Raw genomic sequence first — 18,076 nt, 5'->3', positions numbered from 1 at the left:
TTGAGGATGAAAAATTGCCGGCGGATTTTTGATATGTCGAACGGTTTGGCCGTGGCGAGGAAACGAAATGATGGCGCGAAAAGAGAAACAGGAAGTGTGTTATAACTTCTGCATACATTAATTGATGTCGATGAAACTTCAGCAGTGTGTTCGCTGTAAGAGGCCGATCGCATGGATGTGACTATTGTGAGTCAAAGTTATAGCGCCACCAACTGGCAGAAGGAAGTGTGTCACTTTCACAATGCTTTGAAATCACTCTCTTATTTTTACCCGATTTACTTAAAACTTTAGGTGTATAATGTAAACACACGGCAGATGTAGACATGTGAAAGGATTATTGATATCTTTTATACTGTTGCCGCGGCAACGCTTCAAACTCGAATATTCTTTTTTGATGCTTTTGAGACTCTTAGCATACTTGAAATTGCATGAAACTCGACAGACACATCACATTTATTAGCCAGTAGACATGTGCAAAGTTTCAGAAACGGGCGTGGTGCAGGGGCTCAGTAGCGCCACCTTTTGACAAAAGTGGGGGGGTTGCTTTACACTTTGACCCACAGTCACAAAACTCAGTAATTATATTGTTCTCGTCGAGCCGGACAACTTTCTAATTTACAGTCATTAGCTCAGACCAACAGAAAGTCAGATATTTTGGTTTGAATGTGGATGTTTTGGAGAATTTTCTCTGCCTCTCTCACTGACCCTACGTCTCTCTGTGTCTGGGGGGAGGGGGGTGATTTGGCTGTTGAATGAGAATGCTTTTATTTTTGTCTTTCAAGGTTTTGGGGCCCTTAACGTGCTCGAAAACTCTTGAAACTTTGCACACGGGTCGGAACCCGCGGCCATCAGGGCCGGGCCGAAGATGGTACCCGGGCGTGGCTGGAATGGGATTCGAACATTTGTCCGTATATCAAACATGCTTGCATGTAATAATATGAAAGTCGGTACACTTGTAGATCTCATCGGGCCGAACAACTTTCATGCTCTAAGTTTTACGCCAGCCCAAAAGGAAGTCGGCTATTATGGATTGTTTGGAAACACGTGCTCTGGAATTATATATATTCCTCCTAGAGAATGAATCCAATCGCCACCAATCTCGGTCGGCATGAAGTCAAGACATTGAGGATGCTACATTCCGGACGGATTTTTGATATCTCGAACGGTTTGGCCGTGGCGAGGAAATTGATTTAGGACTAAAAATGGACACATGAAGTGTGTCATAACTTAGTTAGTTCTATCTACAGTTACAAAATTCGGCGTGTATATTGTTCTCGTCAAGCCGAACAACTTTCTAATTTACAGTCATTAGCTCCGACCAACAGAAAGTCAGATATTGTGGTTTGAATGTGGATTTCTTGGAATTCCTGACAGTGACCCCTCCCATTCTGTGTTTTTTCTCTCTGTGTCTCTCTCTCTGACAGACAGAATGGCCTGCCATTTTTTGTGTGTGTGTGTGTGTGTGTGTGGGGGAGGGGAGGGGGAGGGAATTTCTCTGTTGGAACTTTGAAGCTCCAAAAATCACATAAATGCAACATAACAGTAACCCATAACACTCCAGTGGTTTAATCCATACTTTCAGAAGGGATATTATAGGTGTGGGTGTGAAAAAGATAAATAGTATATATTGTATGTAGTATATATAGTATTTTTATATTTTTTACTATAAATTGTCCACCCTGCTCAGGAGGGGTGATATGCTTAAGTAAATCACCAAAAAAAAAAAAAAAACAACTGAAAAAGAACTCTTAAGAGAGAAGAGCGCTTGTGAAAGTGAAAGTACAGATTTATAGTAAAAAATGACTTAATTATTGATCTGTTTCACACCACTTCTCATTTACTTACATTAAATGGACCAACAGAGCTGAGATATTTGTAACCCAGATGATCCAGGCTACCAGTAGAAGAGTTGAGAGATGTGTAAAAAGATGGGAAAATTAAGAAAAAGCGAATAAGAGAGAACAACGAGTGCTTTAGAAGAGAAAGTGTTTCATCCAATTATGGATCGTGCTGCATTGACTGACACTCCAAGGAGCCAATGGTAGCAGCGCACTGAGACTGCACGGGCCACACTGCTGCTGTCAAAAAAACATTGGGAGAGAGCGAGCGAGTCTGACGAAGCAGATACTCCTCATTAAAAAGTAGATATTGAGGAAAAGAAACTTGAATGCAATCAAAAGATTACATTTGAGTGAAAGTGATAACTTTGAAGAGCTGACGCCGAAGTCAAGAATAAAAACCGATGTAGATACACGGAGCGCCAAAAAGCACCGCAAATTATCTTCTTGCAAAATAAGATGTGAAATTCTTGCCTTGGTGAGTTGTTTTTTTTGTTTACTGACTTGACATTTTACAAGAAACTGTTGCAGACGCAGCGGCAAATCAGTAGTGTGACATTAGAGTTCATATAGGCCGCTTGTGCATAGTGTGTGAGCTAATGTTAATTTGCACGTTGGGCTAAAGCTAATCACATGTGAAGATGCAAACGAGTCGATGAAAAGTGACAATGTTGTGTGTAAGTGTCAAGGTATTGAGTTAATACGTTGTTTGAAGTGTATACATGATATTTGTTGATGAAAGTGTTTGAATGGAAGATGAATTATTGTTCTGCCTTTTGTTTTTGCAAGGCTGTATTTTTTTTTGTTGTATGTGTGTTTCTTCCGAGAAATTGTGATCAACATCCTGGATACGTGCAACGCATATGAGCGTATGTAAAAGGCGAGCCACCCACAGAGACCATTTGATTGAACTTTGATCTTGAACTCATCGAAACTGGTATGAGAAACCTTTTCGTTTTCGGACAAATTGGACCGAGACTTTGTTTTTGCATATTTTTCCTCGAGCTTTGAACGGAGAGACATCGATTCTGAACTGAACGATTCTAAAGAGTCAAAAACTCTTTTGATCCGAGTCATTTGACTCTGAACTGACACTAACTGAATCAATTCAGTGGATTTTGAACATTTGATTCATTTGGCTGAAAAGACTGTTACATTTTAAATTGAAAGAGTGATTTTAGTTATTAAGTTGCAATATGTTGTTTTGAGAACATTGTTTATTGTTTCTAAAAATGTTATTGGGTCATAACCAAACTGAGTCTGAGTTTTCCAAGTTTCATTTTATTATTTCATTTTCATACAAATTATATGACAACTGTTGTCAATTGAGTTGATTTGTTTGAGTTGATGAGTCCAACTTCCTGGAATTTCAAAAAGAGATTTGATTGTAAGCATTATCATACATTGTATGTTGTCAAATTACAGTATTGAGATTTACATGCTCCAGACAAATTGCAATTAAGAATTTCTTCAACGAATACAAGATTCCAACCAGTAAAAAAGCTCTTGGTTTTCACCTACCTGCTGTGTTGTTTCCCTCTCTCCAGTAGCCGCTCCTTATCTTCTGATCAGTTGGCCCATATCGAATTATATTGAACCTTATACAAGTGTGACACTCAAGACCTGGCACGTGTGCTTCGTTACATATTCTTGCATACTTTGTGGTTGATATGTGCCCTCGATGCGCACTTTTGCAGAGCCCACACTGATGCAAGCTCTACAGCACACATCTTCTCGACAGTCAAAGCGAGGTTATGTTATTGCCCATCGTGCACAGCGACCCTAAAGGCACGGGGGTGGCGGTGCCACCGGCTTGGGCCCGCCATCGCTGCTTGCAGCTATATTTCATTATTATTATTATTACGACACAGTCGTAGATTACAGTTTGTCTTATATTAGATATTGCATTATTATTATTATTAGGGCCCAAGCCTTGAAAAGGCAAGGCCCTATTGTTTTCGTTAGAATATTATTTTTCTTACGACTTTTCGGGCACTTTTGGGGCTCTTAACGTGCTCTAAAACTCTTGAAACTTTGCACAAGGGTCAGAACCCATGGCCATTAGGGCCGGGCTGAAGCTGGTACCGGGGCGTGGCAGGGGGACTCGACGGCGCCACCTGGAACGGGGTCCGAAAACGTGGTCCATAAATCAAACACGCTTGCATGTAATAATATGAAACTTGGTACACGTATAGATCTCATCGTTTCATATATCCTTCATACTTTTACTTTTTACCCCAGCCCAACAGGAAATCGTCTATTTAGGGTTGTTTGGAAAACGCATGCAATGGAATTTGAAATACTCCTCCTAGAGAATTCCACCAATCGCCATGAAACTCGGTCAGCATGAAGTCAAGACATTGAGGATGAAAAATTGCCGGCGCATTTTTGATATCTCGAACGGTTTGGCCGTGGCGAGGAAACGAAATGATGGCGCGAAAAGAGAAACAGCAAGTGTGTTATAACTTCTGCATACATTAATTGATCTCGATGAAACTTCAGCAGTGTGTTTGCTGTAAGAGGCCGATCGCATGGATGTGACTATTGTGAGTCAAAGTTATAGCGCCACCAACTGGCAGAAGGAAGTGTGTCACTTTCAAAATGCTTTGAAATCACCCTCTTATTTTTACCCGATTTACTTAAAACTTTTGGTGTGTAATGTAAACGCACGGCAGATGTAGACATGTGAAAGGATTATTGATATCTTGGATACTGTTGCCGCGGCAACGCTTCAAACTCGAATATTCTTTTTTGATGCTTTTGAGACTCTTAGCATTCTTGAAATTGCATGAAACTCGACAGACACATCACATTTATTAGGCAGTAGACATGTGCAAAGTTTCAGAAACGGCCGTGGTGCTGGGCCTCAGTAGCGCCACCTTTTGACAAAAGTGAGGGGGTTGGTTTTAAACTTTGACCCACAGTCACAAAACTCAGTAATTATATTGTTCTCATCGAGCCGGACAACTTTCTAATTTACAGTCATTAGCTCAGACCAACAGAAAGTCAGATATTTTGGTTTGAATGTGGATGTTTTGGAGAATTTTCTCTGCCTCTCTCACTGACCCTACGTCTCTCTGTGTCTGGGGGGAGGGGGATGATTTGGCTGTTGAGTGAAAATGCTTTTATTTTTGTTTTTCAAGGTTTTGGGGCCCTTAACATGCTCAAACTCTTGAAACTTTGCACACGGGTCGGAACCTGCGGCCAACAGGGCCGTGCCGAAGATGGTACCCGGACGTGGCAGGGGGGCTCGACAGCGCCCCCTGGAATGGGATTCGAACACTTGTCCATATATCAAACACGCTTGCATGTAATAATATGAAACTCGGTACACTTGTAGATCTCATCGGGTCGAACAACTTTCATCCTCTAAGTTTTACGCCAGCCCAACAGGAAGTCGGCTATTATGGGTTGTTTGGAAACACATGCTATGGAATTATATAAATTCCTCCTAGAGAATGAATCCAATCGCCACCAAACTCGGTCGGCATGAAGTCAAGACATTGAGGATGCTACATTCCGGACGGATTTTTGATATTTCGAACGGTTTGTCCGTGGCGAGGAAATTGATTTAGAACTAAAAAAGGACACATAAAGTGTATTATAACTTAGTTAGTTCTAACTACAGTTACAAAACTCGCCGTGTATATTGTTCTCGTCGAGCCGAACAACTTTCTAATTTACAGTCATTAGCTCCGACCAACAGAAAGTCAGATATTTTGGTTTGAATGTGGATTTCTTGGAATTTTGCTCTCTCTGTCTCTCTCTGACAGACAGTTTCCCCTGCCATTCTTTGTGTGTGTGTGTGTGTGTGTGTGTGTGTGTGTGTGTGTGTGTGGAGGGGAGGGGGAGGGAGACGGACAACTTTCCAATTTACAGTCATTAGCTCAGACCAACAGAAAGTCAGATATTTTGGTTTGAATGTGGAACACATTGCAAATTAATCTTTGAAGCTCCAAAAAGCACATAAAGGGTGCATAAAAGCAAGGAAGTGTGTTATAACTTCTGCGTACATTAACTGATCTCAATGAAACTTCAGCAGTGTGTAAATTATAATTACATTAATAAACCTGTACAGAGACCTCCGGATAAATACTGGCCTTCTGGATTAACACGTTTAAGTGCTGCAAAAAATATTGACCTATGACATCCTATGACATTAAAAATTATTCTACATTTGAATTACCTCATAGATGTGACTATTGTGGTTCACGGTCATAGGCCCTGTCCCAAATGGCACACTTCATATGAATTTTCAGTCTTGTGTACTTATTTCATGTCTCCATTAACTCCATGTGACTGTAGGGTGTGTCATTTTTCATTTTAGGTATCAGAAGGGTGCTCGCAAGCATACTTTGTGGTTGATATGTGCCCTCGATCGCACTTTTGCAGAGCCCACACTGATGCAAGCTCTACAGCACACATCTTCTCGACGGTCAAAGCGAGGTTACGTTATTGCCCATCGTGCACAGCGACCCTAAATGCACGGGGGTGGCGGTGCCACCGGCTTGGGCCCGCCATCGCTGCTTGCAGCTATATTTATTATTATAATTATTACATAGTGGTAGATTACTGTTTGTCTTATATTAGACATTGCATTAATATTATTATTATTATTATGATTATTTAAATACAGTGATTGATTACAGTTTGTCTTATATTAGATATTGCATTAATATTATTATGATTATTTAAATTCAGTGATTGATTACAGTTTGTCTTATATTAGATGAGTTATAAGGAATGATGTCACTGGGTCAACATAAAAATAAGATGTCCCTGGGTCAATACAAGATATTTCATTATTATTATTATTATTATTATGATTATTTAAATACAGTGATTGATTACAGTTTGTCTTATATTAGATATTGCATTAATATTATTATGATTATTTAAATACAGTGATTGATTACAGTTTGTCTTATATTAGATGAGTTATAAGGAATGATGTCACTGGGTCAACATAAAAATAAGATGTCCCTGGGTCAATACAAGATATTTCACTATTATTATTATTATGAATATTATGATTATTTAAATACAGTGATTGATTATTGTTTGTCTTATATTAGACGAGTTATAAGGAATGATGTCACTGGGTCAACATAAAAATAAGAAGTCCCTGGGTCAATACAAGATATTTCATTATTATTATTATTATTATTATTATGATTATTACATAGTGATTGATTACTGTTTGTCTTATATTAGATATTGTATTATTATTATTATTATTATGAATATTATGATTATTTAAATACAGTGATTGATTACTGTTTGTCTTATATTAGATGAGTTATAAGGAATGATGTCACTGGGTCAACATAAAAATAAGATGTCCCTGGGTCAATACAAGATATTTCATTATTATTTAATAGTGATTGATTACAGTTTGTCTTATATTAGATATTGCATTAATATTATTATGATTATTTAAATTCAGTGATTGATTACAATTTGTCTTATATTAGATATTGCATTATTATTATTATTATTATTATTTAAGTACAGTGATTGATTACAGTTTGTCTTATATTAGATGAGTTATAAGGAATGATGTCCCTGGGTCAATATAAAAATAAGATGTCCCTGGGTCAATACAAGATATTTCATTATTATTATTATTATGAATATTATGATTATTTAAATACAGTGATTGATTACAGTTTGTCTTATATTAGATATTGCATTAATATTATTATGATTATTTAAATACAGTGATTGATTACAGTTTGTCTTATATTAGATATTGCATTAATATTATTATGATTATTTAAATACAGTGATTGATTACTGTTTGTCTTATATTAGATGAGTTATAAGGAATGATGTCACTGGGTCAACATAAAAATAAGATGTCCCTGGGTCAATACAAGATATTTCATTATTATTATTATTATGAATATTATGATTATTTAAATACAGCGATTGATTACAGTTTGTCTTATATTAGATGAGTTATAAGGAATGATGTCACTGGGTCAACATAAAAATAAGATGTCCCTGGGTCAATACAAGATATTTCACTATTATTATTATTATTATGAATATTATGATTATTTAAATACAGTGATTGATTACAGTTTGTCTTATATTAGATATTGCATTAATATTATTATGATTATTTAAATACAGTGATTGATTACAGTTTGTCTTATATTAGATGAGTTATAAGGAATGATGTCACTGGGTCAACATAAAAATAAGATGTCCCTGGGTCAATACAAGATATTTCATTATTATTATTATTATTAATATTATGATTATTTAAATACAGTGATTGATTACAGTTTGTCTTATATTAGATATTGCATTAATATTATTATGATTATTTAAATTCAATGATTGATTACTGTTTGTCTTATATTAGACGAGTTATAAGGAATGATGTCACTGGGTCAACATAAAAATAAGATGTCCCTGGGTCAATACAAGATATTTCATTATTATTATTATTATGAATATTATGATTATTTAAATACAGTGATTGATTACAGTTTGTCTTATATTAGATGAGTTATAAGGAATGATGTCACTGGGTCAACATAAAAATAAGATGTCCCTGGGTCAATACAAGATATTTCACTATTATTATTATTATGAATATTATGATTATTTAAATACAGTGATTGATTACAGTTTGTCTTATATTAGATATTGCATTAATATTATTATGATTATTTAAATACAGTGATTGATTACAGTTTGTCTTATATTAGATGAGTTATAAGGAATGATGTCACTGGGTCAACATAAAAATAAGATGTCCCTGGGTCAATACAAGATATTTCATTATTATTATTATTATTATGAATATTATGATTATTTAAATACAGTGATTGATTACAGTTTGTCTTATATTAGATATTGCATTAATATTATTATGATTATTTAAATTCAGTGATTGATTACTGTTTGTCTTATATTAGACGAGTTATAAGGAATGATGTCACTGGGTCAACATAAAAATAAGATGTCCCTGGGTCAATACAAGATATTTCATTATTATTATTATTATGAATATTATGATTATTTAAATTCAGTGATTGATTACTGTTTGTCTTATATTAGACGAGTTATAAGGAATGATGTCACTGGGTCAACATAAAAATAAGATGTCCCTGGGTCAATACAAGATATTTCATTATTAATATAATTATTATTATTATTATTATTATTATTACATAGTGGTAGATTACAATTTGTCTTATATTAGATATTGCATTATTATTATTATTATTATGATTATTTAAATTCAGTGATTGATTACAGTTTGTCTTATATTAGATTAGTTATAAGGAATGATGTCACTGGGTCAACATAAAAATAAGATGTCCCTGGGTCAATACAAGATATTTCATTATTATTTAATAGTGATTGATTACAGTTTGTCTTATATTAGATATTGCATTAATATTATTATGATTATTTAAATTCAGTGATTGATTACTGTTTGTCTTATATTAGATGAGTTATAAGGAATGATGTCACTGGGTCAACATAAAAATAAGATGTCCCTGGGTCAATACAAGATATTTCATTATTATTATTATTATTATAATTATTACATAGTGGTAGATTACTGTTTGTCTTATATTAGACATTGCATTAATATTATTATTATGAATATTATGATTATTTAAATTCAGTGATTGATTACAGATTGTCTTATATTAGACGAGTTATAAGGAATGATGTCACTGGGTCAACATAAAAATAAGATGTCCCTGGGTCAGTACAAGATATTTCATTATTATTATTATTATGAATATTATGATTATTTAAATACAGTGATTGATTACAGTTTGTCTTATATTAGATGAGTTATAAGGAATGATGTCACTGGGTCAACATAAAAATAAGATGTCCCTGGGTCAATACAAGATATTTCATTATTAGATTCCTCCGTAGGAGGGAATCTATTGTAATTGATGGTTTTATTATTATTATTATTAGATTCCTCCGTAAGGAGGGAATCTATTGTATTTGTCGGTTTTATTATTATTATTATTATTATTATTATTATTATTATTATTATTATTATTATTATTATTCTTCTTCTCCTTGAGCCCCAATAGCTCAAAAAGTCACTGGTCAAAAATGTTCTAAATTGGCACATTGATACTCCATGCCAACGGGTACCCCCAAACCAAGAATGGTCAACATTCGCCCATAGGTGGCGCTACAGGCCACGCCCAAAAAACAAAAATTCAAAGTGATATAATTTCCACCCCATTTGTCCAAATCTTCTGAAACTTTGTAAACATGCCTCATTTCTCATGGGGAACAAAAAGCCTCAAGGACCCATACTTCTGCCATTATGGATTTTCCTGTACAGTGAAAATTTTGGAAAACCTACAAAACTCTTCTTCTCCTGAACCTCAGCTCCAATTGACTTGGAATTTGGCACACGTGTGTAGTATGTATGTCTTTCCAAACGTTACTTAGCAAAAATGAATACAATACAAAATGGCTGAAATGGACGTGTTTATGTAAATGTACACACAAAAGATGATCAAAAATGTTTAAAATCCCATTGATTTACAATGGCTGAGCAAAAGTGCTCCTCTACTGGACAAATATGGCCCACATGTAAAATCCCATTCACTTACATTGGCTGAGCAAAGAGGCTCCCTCTACTGGAGTAACTCTGTCTACCACATGCAGCTCTTCTGTAGCAATCTCTAATGAAGCATTTCGGTCTCCTAGTGGGTGGAGCTCCAGACTTAGACTACAGAAGACATTTTATGCCTGCATGGAGGTATGTCAAATCAATTGTGTGTCTTAATGCTTTCCAGTTTGAACATTCAAGCTGATTTTACACTATTCAACTCAACAAAGGCAAAACAACTCAAATAAATGTTTTCGAAAGCAGTTTGTGTGACACAGCGAAGCGAGCCGCGTCGCGCCTAACGCTCGCACGCCGATGAGAGTTCGCTTCCTTCTTATGCGTTTCAACGGACAATTTCATACACCAAAATACATGATATATTGGGGTGTCTGCTATATCTCAAGTGAACAAACAGTTGATAAAGAAATCGGGTATCAATATATTGAATTATGAATTATTGAAGGGGTCTAGTGATGCCGCTGTGATGTCCTGTTAGATTTTTCTCTATCGAGACAGCGTTAACGTATCAAAACTTCCGAGTATGATGTTGTTTAATTGTCTCTGACAACACGCAATCCTCGAGGCGCAGATCATTTTTGCTCGCGATCTTCACGAAGGTTTGTTGGTTGTGTACAATGGTTGCCTGCTTGAACATTCAAGCCGATTTTACACTATTCAACTCAACAAAGGCAAAACAACTCAAATAAATGTTTTCGAAAGCAGTTTGTGTGACACAGCGAAGCGAAGCCGTCGCGACTAACGCCGCGACGCCGATGAGAGTTCGCTTTCACAGCTTCATGCGCTTGAACGGACAATTTCATACACCAAAATACATGATATATTGGGGTGTCTGTTATGTATCAAGTGAACAAACAGTTGATAAAGAAATTGGGTATCAATATATTTAATTATGAATTATTGTGAACAACACGGATGCCGCTGTGGTGTCCTGTTAAGATTTTTCTCTCAAACAGCGCTAACAGCTTAAACAAAATACTGCGCTATTTTTGCACATACAGATACATTTAATACATCGTCACAAACTATGAAAGTTGTACTTTTATTTGTTGTAAAGAAAATAAACCGTGGTGCTCTTTGTCTAAGCTTAATATCTTTCTGAAACACGCCACAAAAACTTACACAAACATGAAACATATGTCTAAAGAAAGTAGGGATGGGCTGATCAATCCTAACGTATCAAAACTTCCGAGAATGATGTTGTTTAATTGTCTCTGACAACACGCGAAACCGCGAGGCGTAGATCATTTTTGCTCGCGATCATCATGAAGGTTTGTCGGTTGTATACAATGTTTGCCTGTTTGAACATTCAGCCGATTTTACACTATTCAACTCAACAAATGTCAAAACAACTCAAATACATGTTTGCGAGCTGTTTGTGTGACACAGCTGAGCCGCGTCGCTGCCTAACTCACGCGACTCCGATGTCTTTCGCTGCTGCTTAGCGCCTGAACGGACAATTTCATACAACAGAGTGTCAAAATACATGATATATTGAGGAGTCTGTTATGTCTCAAGTGAACAAACAGTTGAGAAAGAAATCTGGAATAATTATATTTTATTCTGGCATTATTCCAGATGACGCCCTGCTATATTTTTCTCTCGAAACAGCGGAAACAACTTAAACAAAATACTAGCGCCATTTTTGCCCATACAGAAACATGCAAGACATCATTACTTAACTATGAAATGTTTACTTTTATTTGTGTACACTTACAATAACAACAAAACCTTGTGCTTTTGTAAAATAAATAAACAGGGTGCTCAGTCTCTGTCTTCACGATTATTTTTCTGAAACACGCCACAGAATTCAAGTGAACAAAATCAACCATTCACGTAGTCTGTATTTTATCATCTCACAATGAATACAAATGCAACAAGCATGGCACAAAACGGAAATAATGATACTTCTCAGTTCTCAAAAGATTAAACTGAACTGTGCCTTAAGTATCGTGATCATGCGATAAAAGCCTCTTAAAGAGACAGTAACAATTTAGCCTTCGTCCTGAACATAGACATTCCCAAGTAATTGAGAAGTACAAATGGTATTATTTTAAGTTTTTTTATTTCTCTTACCTTGTAAAATGCCACGTTTTTGAATGGCATGTAAACACAATCACTCCATTTTTTTCACTGGATCTGTTGCTATTTTAATGATTTAAAAATCAAAGCACTGACCATTTAAAGTGTGAGCTTGTAGGCTACATTTTGAAATAGTTATAAACAGTCACAGCTATACAGTGTTATTATGTGCCTAGATAGTCTTTCAAATAAAATTGCTTGTGATATGCTTATGTAAGTCACACAAAAAAAACAGAAAAAAATCTTAAGAGAGAAGTGAAAGTGAAAGTAGAGATTTTCAAAGTGATTTTTCATTCAAAGTGATACAATTTCCACGCCATTTGTCTAAATCTTCTGAAACTTGGTGTACATGCCTCATTCCTCATGGGGAACAAAAAGCCTTAAGGACCCATAACTTTCACCATGATGGATTTTCCCAGACGCTGAAAATTTGCATAAAACCTAAAAATACTCTTTCTTCTCCTGAACCGTGAGCTCCAATTGACTTGAAATTTGGTACACATTTGTAGAATGGACATCCTTGAAAACATTACTTAGGAAAAATGAATGTGATACAAAATGTCTGAAAGGGGCGTGTTTATGTAAATGTCCAAATTTTAACAATATATACCTGTCAATAAATCAAATGTAATTTTGACTGATGGTTTTTCAAACCTAACATGCTTCAAGATGACATCACTCTGAAGTACTGCGCAAAGAATGGTCGACATTCGCCCTTAGGGGGCTTACAGGCCATGTCGAAATTCCCATTTTCTGGTCTAAAATGTTCTAATTTGGTACAATGGTACTACAGGCCAACAGGAACCCACAAACCAAGAATGGCCGACATTCGCCACTAGGGGGCTTAAAGGCCACGCCTAAAATTCCCGCTTTCTGGTCAAATTTTTTTAAATTTGGTACATTGATACTACAGGCAGACAGGAACCCACAAACCAAGAATGGACAACATTCACCCCTAGGGGGCTTACAGGCCATGCCAAAATTCCCATTTTCTGGTCAAAAATGTTCTAATTTGGTACACTGATACTACATGCCAACAGGAACCCACAAACCACTTAATGGCCAACATTCGCCATTAGGGGCGCTTACAGGTAATTCCAAAAATCCCATTTTCTGGTCAAACATTTTCTAATTTGGTGTATTGATTCTACAGGCCGACAGGAACCCACAAACCAAGAAAGGCCCACATTCAGCCCCTAGGGGCGCTTACAGGCCACTCCAAAATTCCCATTTTCTGGTCAAATATTTTCTAATTTTGTACATTTATACTACAGGCCAACAGGAACCCACAAACCAAGAATGACCAACATTTGCCCATAGGTGGCGCTTACAGGCCACGCTCCAAATTTTTTTTTTCAAAATGATATAATATCCACCCCATTTGTCCAATTCTTCTGAAACTTGGTGTACATGCCGCATTTCTCATTGGGAACAAAAAGCCTCAAGGATCCATAAGGTCCGGTATGGATTTTCCTGTACATTGAAAATGTTTTGTTTAGGAATCAGACGAAGACATGTTTTTTGAATTCCTTAATTGGGAGGGTTTATCCCCAACCATCTACTGATCAATTTTAAATGATTTGCCATTTTGAGGAGGAATCCGCATTGCTGCTTGCAGCTATATTTATTATTATTATTATTATTATTATTATTCTTCTCCTTGAGCCCCAATAGCTCAAAAAGTCACTGGTCAAAACTTTTCTAAATTGGCACATTGATACTCCATGCCAACGGGTACCCCTAAACCAAGAATGGCCCACATTCGCCCATAGGTGGCGCTACAGGCCACGCCCAAAAAAACAAAATTCAAAGTGATACAATTTCCACGCCATTTGTCCAAATCTTCTGAAATTTGGTGTACATGCCTCATTCCTCATGGGGAACAAAAAAGCCTCAAGAACCCATAACTTCCGCCATGATGGATTTTCCCGTACGTTGAAAAATTTGCTAAAACCTACAAAACTCTTCTTCTCCTGAACCGTAGCTCCAATTGACTTGAAATTTGGTACACATGTGTAGAATGGACATCCTTGAAAACGCTACTTAGGAAAAATGAATACGATACAAAATGGCTGAAAGGGGCGTGTTTATGTAAATGTCCAAATTTTAACAATATATACGTGTCAATAAATCAAATGTAATTTTGACTGATGGTTTTTCAAACCTAACATGCTTAAAGATGACATCACTCTGAAGTACTGTGCAAAGAATGGCCATGCCAAAATTCCCATTTTCTGGTCAAAAATGTTCTAATTTGGTAAATTAATAGTACAGGCCAACAGGAATCCACAAACCAAGAATGACCGACATACGCCACTAGGGGGCACTACAGGACAAGCCAAAATTCCCATTTTCTGGTCAAAAATGTTCTAATTCGGTATAAGAATAGTACAGGCCAACAGGAATCCACAAACCAAGAATGACCGACATTCGCCACTAGGGGCACTACAGGACAAGCCAAAATTCCCATTTTCTGGTCAAAAATTTTCTAATTTGGTACTTTGATACTACAGGCCAACAGGAACCCACATACCAAGTGTGGCCCACATTCAGCCCTTAGGGGGCTTACAGGCTACTCCAAAATTTCGCTTTCTGGTCAAAAACGCTCTAATTTGGTACATTGATACTGCAGGTCAACAGGAACCCTCAAACCAAGAAAGGCCAACATTCGCCATTAGGGGCACTACAGGCCATGCCGAAATTCCCATTTTCTGGTCAAAAATGTTCTAATTTGGTACATTAATAGTACAGGCCAAAAGGAATCCACAAACCAAGAATGACCGACATTCACCACTAGGTGGCGCTTAGAGGCCAGCTCGAAATTCCCATTTTCTGGTCAAAAAGTTATAATTTGGTACATTGATACTACAGGCCAACAGGAACCCACAAACCAAGTATGGCCCACATTCGCCATTAGGGGGCTTACAGGCCACTCCCAAAATTTCGTTTTCTGGTCAAAAATTTTCTAATATGGTACATTGATACTACTGGCCAACAGGAACCCACAAACAAAGAATGGCCAACATTCGCCTCTAGGGGCGCTAGAGGCCACTTGAAATTCCCATTTTATGGTCAAAAATGTTCTAATTTGGTACATTGATACTACAGGTCAACAGGAACCCTCAAACCAAGAATGGCCAACATTCACCCCTAGGGGCGCTACAGGTAATTCCCAAAAGTCCCATTTTCTGGTCAAATATTTTCTAATTATGTACATTGATACTACAGGCCAACAGGAACCCACAAACCAAGAATGACCCACATTTGCCCATAGGAGGCGCTACAGGCCACGCCCCAAAAAATATTTTCAAAGTGATACCATTTCCACGCCATTTAACCAATTCTTTTGAATCTTGGTGTACATGCCTCATTTCTCATTGGGAACAAAAACGCCTCAAGGATCCATAAGGTATGATGGATTTTCCTGTAGACTGAAAATGTTTCGTTTAGGATTCAGACAGAAATACATGTTTTTTGGATTCATCCATTGAGAGGGTTTAACCCCAACCCTCTACTGATCAATTTGAAATGATTTGCCATTTTGAGGAGGAATCCGCATTGCTGCTTGCAGCTATATTTATTATTATTATTATGAATATTATGATTATTTAAATACAGTGATTGATTACAGTTTGTCTTATATTAGATATTGCATTAATATTATTATGATTATTTAAATACAGTGATTGATTACAGTTTGTCTTATATTAGATGAGTTATAAGGAATGATGTCACTGGGTCAATACAAGATATTTCATTATTATTATTATTATTATTATATTACATAGTGGTAGATTACAGACAGTTTGTCTTATATTAGATATTGTATTACTATTATATTACATAGTGGTAGATTACAGACAGTTTGTCTTATATTAGATATTGTATTGATATTATTATTTAAATACAGTGATTGTTGAATAACCCGCATTATTGGTATTTGGTCCCATCCATTCGCGAAAGTGTTTTACTTCTCTTTTGCAAAAGGATTAGTATAAGGGTCTGCTAAAGGAATGCAGGGGAAAGTGATATAAATCAACGGGAGAAAAGATCCGACGACACGATCATGGGGAAAACACCACACGGGATCGGATGACCAAACAATCGCGGGCGGATGACCAAACAATCGCGGGCGCCCTTACTTGTCCGATATTAAAGGGGTTTGGGCGATTTGCACCTTATATGAGCAGTTTAGTTAATGTTAGCGTTAGTAATGAAGTCATCCTGAAATTAAAGTTAATACATTACACTGAGTAGGCACGGACACGCATTTGAAATGATACATTTTAAAGAAATTGCACTTACCTCTGTGAAATGAAGTAGAGATGTTGAAGGTTGAGAAACTCAAAAAGTGGCGCTCAATCTCGATGATGCCACGTGATGAATCTGATTGGTTTATCAATTTTACATTAAGGCGCCTCCCTTGAGGATCCAGGAACGCGTCTAACTCGGCAGAATCAGTGCAGGTGTCACTTCCAATCTTCAGATTTTTGTGTTTTTAAACACAATATGTTTTATATAGTTATAAAGGTATTAGTCTAGTCAAATTATATGAATATTTTGATATTTTAAATCCCCTAACCCAGTGGTTCCCAACCCTGTTCCTGGACGCCCCACGACACTACACATTTTGGATATTCCATAATCAAATACACCTGATTCAACTCATTAGCTCAGTGAAGACTCTACAACCTGAATTGTGTGCGTCAGATAAAGAGATATACAAAATGTTCAGTGCTGGGGAGCCTCCAGGAACAGGGTTGGGAACCACTGCTAACCCATCCCAATTCCTAAACATAACCAATTATCAACCATACAAAATGTGTAACAGACAGGTCAATTTAGTAACAATCATTTGATTTGCATAACACTATTATATAGATATTTTTGTGCACCTAACCCCAACCATACACCAAAACCTTACAACTCTCAACAATATAATAGACATAACAATCAGATGCAAGCAGTCACAATTCTTTATTCCAAAACATGACAAAAAAGCACAATAAAAGTATTAAAAACCATATGATACATTTGTGAGAGTAACAAAGTTAAATTACATGTTTTAATTGCTAAAAAACTTGACCCTCCATAAAGGCAGACACATACAAGGATCTCTACAATACTGGTTACATTTAATTCAAAAGATAAATCTGAACTAGAGCTTATCGCAATCAGTCAAATGACACATGACAGCTAATAGAATCTGACATCACTAATGTCAAAACTGTGTTGTAAAACTTCTTGAGGGGGCAATATTAAAAAAATTTAATGAGTGTGGGATTGTTAAATATAGACTTAAATTTAAACACAAAAGGATCAGAAGGCTTGGAATACACCCGGAACGAAACAGGTCACTTCAGCAGAGCAAACTCCAGGAAACAACTGATTTAACATTAACCACTGGTATTTTTTTTAATAATTAAAGTTAAAATGAATGTTACGAGTTTTGGAAACTTGATTTGGTTTTGACCCACATTGGGTACAGAGCCCGGATTGGAAACACAAAGAGGGTGAGATGAAT

The sequence above is a fragment of the Xyrauchen texanus genome, chromosome 14, assembly GCF_025860055.1.
Source record: "Xyrauchen texanus isolate HMW12.3.18 chromosome 14, RBS_HiC_50CHRs, whole genome shotgun sequence".
Lineage (NCBI taxonomy): Eukaryota > Metazoa > Chordata > Actinopteri > Cypriniformes > Catostomidae > Xyrauchen > Xyrauchen texanus.
The sequence above is the reverse complement of the archived record's forward strand: the minus strand, read 5'-3'. Positions refer to the sequence as shown.